The sequence below is a fragment of the Anastrepha ludens genome, chromosome X (genome assembly GCF_028408465.1).
Source record: "Anastrepha ludens isolate Willacy chromosome X, idAnaLude1.1, whole genome shotgun sequence".
In the NCBI taxonomy this organism is placed as follows: Eukaryota; Metazoa; Arthropoda; class Insecta; order Diptera; family Tephritidae; genus Anastrepha; species Anastrepha ludens.
The window spans coordinates 20,885,696-20,891,431 of record NC_071503.1 but is presented as its reverse complement, the minus strand read 5'-3'; positions in this window follow the sequence as shown (position 1 = coordinate 20,891,431).

Sequence of the window (5,736 nt, the reverse complement as noted above, 5' to 3'; positions counted from 1 at the left end):
ACGCCGTCAAATTGTAAAACGACTAGCAGCATGGGTCTCAAGGATGTCCAAATAAATCTGCAGCACTCGCGGACTGCAACGGACAACCTTACCGTTCTTCTGGCGGAGGAGGACGTCGACATCGCATTATTCCAGGAGCCCTGGGTGTGGAGCACCGAGGTGAAGGGGTTTACTGGACAACCATAATCTTCTCTGCAAACGAACTGAAGGTAACCTCAGATCCTGTACTGTAGCTAAGAAACATTTGAACATATTTTTAATCCCATCATATTGTTTTTTAGGATGTGACGGCTGTGGAGGTAGAAGCAGCTGACGGTATCATACTGGCTTCCATCTACATGGCACATGATCAGCCAGTACCACCCGTGGAGGCTCGTCGGCTTGCTACTCGGATGCGATGCCAACGCAATTTACTCTCTATGGGGCAGCTCGGAGGCGAACGAACGAGGTGAGTCTTTTTACGACTTTATTATTAATACTAACCTGACGGTATGCAACAGAGGTAACACCCCCACTTTCACCTTTCCTAGCACGGATTACTTTAGGGAATGGGCGGAAGTTATTGATGTTACTTTACTGTCTGAAAACAGTTCGGTAAGGGTAGATAAATGGAGGGTTTCCAACAAAACTTCTGTCTCGCATTACAGCTTGATATTTTGCGAGCTGGATCTGAGGGTGGATACAGCCTTACCGTATCGAAACCCACTAAGAACTAATTAGAAAAAGTTCAAAAATGGAGTGAACAATAGGTTCGGAGAAATTCCGATCAGCCAAATCACTCTCACTGAAAACCTTGAGAGTAGGGTTACAACATTGGAGAAGACATTCAGTAGGGCCTACAAGACGTCGTGTCCAATTAAATATAGCAAACAAACATAACTCCCTGGTGAAGCAATGAGCTCTCGAAATAAAGGGAAGAAGCCAGAAAAAATTTTAATCTCAGCTACTCAACAGGTAATTGGCAACTGTACAGAGATAGTTGGAGACAGTACAAAAAGGTAACTAGGGCCGTCAAGAAGGAGAGCTGGAGAGATTTTTGATCTTCGATCGAATCTACCAGAGATTCTGCGAGGCTCAGAGGCGCTCACGACAGTGATGTTGGGAGAATTCGGTGGAGCCGCTATGACCCACAGCATCTTGCGGATGTAATAGTCACAAAAGAAAAGATTGCATGGGCAACCAAATCGTGTTCACCTTTCAAATCTCCAGGCCCTGACGGGATTTTTCCCAAGATGATTCAGGAAACTCTTGGTAATTTTCTGCCATGGCTAATGGACATTTTCAAAGCGTGTCTAAGATTAGGTTATATTCCAAATAGCTGGAAACCTGTTAGAGTCATCTCCATACCAAAGGTAGGCAGAAGGGACATGAATCAGCGAAGGAATTTAGACCAATTAGTCTGTCGTCCTCCTTTTAAAAACATTTGAACGGTTTTTAGACATACACATTAGAAGCTCGCTGGAGAGCTCTAGTATATCAATTGCACAGCATGCTTACCTCAAAGGCAAATCGGCGGCGACAACGCTTCACGAGGTTATCAATAGAAGGGTCCCTAGCAAGCAAACACTACACCATGGAGGCTTTTCTTGACATAGAAGGCGCATTTAATAGCGTTAGCACTGATGCTATCCGACGGGCGTTAATAGACTTAGGGGTGGAAAATTGTATCAGCAATTGGATCATCTCTATGCTAGGAACCAGGATAATTAAAGCTTATATGGGTAATATCAACATAACAAAAATAATCCACAGGGGCACTCCGCAGGGGGGAGTATTATCTCCACTCCTCTGGTTAATGGCATCAGCACTGTGTCCCAATCATTCAAAGAGCGCTTAGCGAGCTTAAATCTTGGGCTACAGGCTGTGGTCTAAGTTTAAACGAGCGTAAAACAGATCTCATGGCATTTACGACCAGATATTAGGTACCAGTTTTACTCTACCAAGTATTAACGGACAAACCCTCTCATTTTCACCCAGTGCAAAGTACTTAGGGCTAATTCTGGACTCCAAGCTTAGCTGGAAATTTAACATTGAAGAACAGGTAAAGAAAGCAGAAATCGCTTTATATGCCTGTAAGCGTATGCTAGGAACAAGATGGGATCTTGAACCCTAGTATACATTATGGTTGTATAATGCGGTTATACGACCAATTTCAACGTATGGCTCGGTAGTTTGGTCGAAAGCTCTAGAGAGAGAATACAACATCAAATTACTTAGAAGAATACTCGTACAAAGATCAGCCTGTGCAATAACAGTCGGTGCGATCAGACCATGTCCTAGGGAGGCCCTGAACGCTCTGTCACACGTTATTCCGGTAGATCTACACACCAAAAAGAGGGCAACAATGAGTGCATTTAGGTTAAATGAAGCGGGTAGCTGGAAGGAAAAAGCTCATGGCCATGCCAGTCTGTTGTTGCGACAAACCCAGTACAGTACTGCGAATAAACCCAGAGGACTCACTACATCGTCCCGACGGTAACATTCAGTAGAAATTTTGTCAATCTCTTTCCATCTCGGAAAGAATGAAAAAAGGGATTCTCACTAAACAAGTTCGACACTACAGCCTATACAGATGGCAGTAAAATGGATTATGGTGTTGAAGCAGGTATATATTCTCATAGACTCGAAATTGAAAGATCTGTGCGTCACCCTAATGCTTGCAATGTCTTTCAGGCGGAAGAGCTGGCAAAGGGATCTGCCACGTTCTTGCAGAATCCGTATTCACACCACTAGGTGCAGTTAGGAGTGCAATTTCCCTAAAATACCTCCGAATCGCCGATTGTAGATGGAGAGACCAGACGAAATGCAAAATTATCAGAACGTTATGCCCACCTACAATTTTAAGCAATCGTCAACATTGATAAACATGAAACGACGGGACGCCTGGAGACTAACGGCAGCCATAACTGGCTTGTGGTCAGTGGGAGAACAAGCAGCCAAATTGAGCATCCCTCACAACACATACTGTTACAGTTGTAAACAAACGGAGAACAAGGAAGCAATCTTCCATTTCCTCTGTGAATGCCCTACCCTATGGAAGGATAGAATGTTAACCCTGGGTAAACCGCTGTTCGAGAGTCTGGAACAGCTGTTTAGCTTAGATGTCAACAACCTGATAAGGTTCCTGAACCGCACATACCGGATATAGTCATGCTGTAAATAACTGGTAAACAAGTTGGTAGCGAGGATGTGGCAACAAAATGGTGGGAAAGCGCTAGTTGGATTCTGGATGAATCCCCACTTAAACCAACCAACCAATCAACAAACCCCAAATTCTAGAAGAGTCACCAATTAAATTGGAAATTTGTTTAATGGTCAACGAACCAATTTACCGTCATCCGAGAAGATTCTCAGCAAGCGAACGCAAAATAATGGACGACTAAGTTGAGAGTTGGCTTAAAGCAGGTATTACACGGGAAAGTGTATCCGATTACGTATCTACTTGTAAGTCAAGTGGTGCTAGTGAAGAAAAAAGATGATAGCTAACGGCTTTGCATCGACTACCGAGCAATTAATAAGAAGGTGCATAAAGATCGGTACCCATTGCTTATTATTGAGGGCCAGACCGACCGTTTGGGAGATCCTGCATTTTTTAGAATTTGATTGGAAACTGACTTTTTCATGTTACTGTCGACGAGAATAGTCGAAAATGTACGTCATTTGTCACCCAAAGCGGACAATATGAATTTTTAAAAGCACCAAGTGTTTTCCAAATATATATTAACTACATTTTTAGAGTTGTTATAAGAGAAAATTGTGCAATAATTAATATAAGCGATATTGTGGTTCCCTCACGTACTGTTTCGGAAGGTTTAAATTAGGTTAAAAGAACATTAGATGTAGCTGCGGCCAATGGGTTAATTATTAAATGAAGCAAGTGTTGCTTTTTGCGGGATGAAATTGAATATTTGGGTCATCGAATTTCTAAAGGAGTTGTTATGCCGTCTAGTACTAAAACTAAGGCAGTAGTAAATTTTCCGATTCCGAGTACAATGAATCAGTTACAAAATTTCCACAATTAGTCTGTCGTCCTCCTTTTAAAAACATTTGAACGGTTTTTAGACATACACATTAGAAGCTCGCTGGAGAGCTCTAGTATATCAATTGCACAGCATGCTTACCTCAAAGGCAAATCGGCGGCGACAACGCTTCACGAGGTTATCAATAGAAGGGTCCCTAGCAAGCAAACACTACACCATGGAGGCTTTTCTTGACATAGAAGGCGCATTTAATAGCGTTAGCACTGATGCTATCCGACGGGCGTTAATAGACTTAGGGGTGGAAAATTGTATCAGCAATTGGATCATCTCTATGCTAGGAACCAGGATAATTAAAGCTTATATGGGTAATATCAACATAACAAAAATAATCCACAGGGGCACTCCGCAGGGGGGAGTATTATCTCCACTCCTCTGGTTAATGGCATCAGCACTGTGTCCCAATCATTCAAAGAGCGCTTAGCGAGCTTAAATCTTGGGCTACAGGCTGTGGTCTAAGTTTAAACGAGCGTAAAACAGATCTCATGGCATTTACGACCAGATATTAGGTACCAGTTTTACTCTACCAAGTATTAACGGACAAACCCTCTCATTTTCACCCAGTGCAAAGTACTTAGGGCTAATTCTGGACTCCAAGCTTAGCTGGAAATTTAACATTGAAGAACAGGTAAAGAAAGCAGAAATCGCTTTATATGCCTGTAAGCGTATGCTAGGAACAAGATGGGATCTTGAACCCTAGTATACATTATGGTTGTATAATGCGGTTATACGACCAATTTCAACGTATGGCTCGGTAGTTTGGTCGAAAGCTCTAGAGAGAGAATACAACATCAAATTACTTAGAAGAATACTCGTACAAAGATCAGCCTGTGCAATAACAGTCGGTGCGATCAGACCATGTCCTAGGGAGGCCCTGAACGCTCTGTCACACGTTATTCCGGTAGATCTACACACCAAAAAGAGGGCAACAATGAGTGCATTGAGGTTAAATGAAGCGGGTAGCTGGAAGGAAAAAGCTCATGGCCATGCCAGTCTGTTGTTGCGACAAACCCAGTACAGTACTGCGAATAAACCCAGAGGACTCACTACATCGTCCCGACGGTAACATTCAGTAGAAATTTTGTCAATCTCTTTCCATCTCGGAAAGAATGAAAAAAGGGATTCTCACTAAACAAGTTCGACACTACAGCCTATACAGATGGCAGTAAAATGGATTATGGTGTTGAAGCAGGTATATATTCTCATAGACTCGAAATTGAAAGATCTGTGCGTCACCCTAATGCTTGCAATGTCTTTCAGGCGGAAGAGCTGGCAAAGGGATCTGCCACGTTCTTGCAGAATCCGTATTCACACCACTAGGTGCAGTTAGGAGTGCAATTTCCCTAAAATACCTCCGAATCGCCGATTGTAGATGGAGAGACCAGACGAAATGCAAAATTATCAGAACGTTATGCCCACCTACAATTTTAAGCAATCGTCAACATTGATAAACATGAAACGACGGGACGCCTGGAGACTAACGGCAGCCATAACTGGCTTGTGGTCAGTGGGAGAACAAGCAGCCAAATTGAGCATCCCTCACAACACATACTGTTACAGTTGTAAACAAACGGAGAACAAGGAAGCAATCTTCCATTTCCTCTGTGAATGCCCTACCCTATAGAAGGATAGAATGTTAACCCTGGGTAAACCGCTGTTCGAGAGTCTGGAACAGCTGTTTAGCTTAGATGTCAACAAC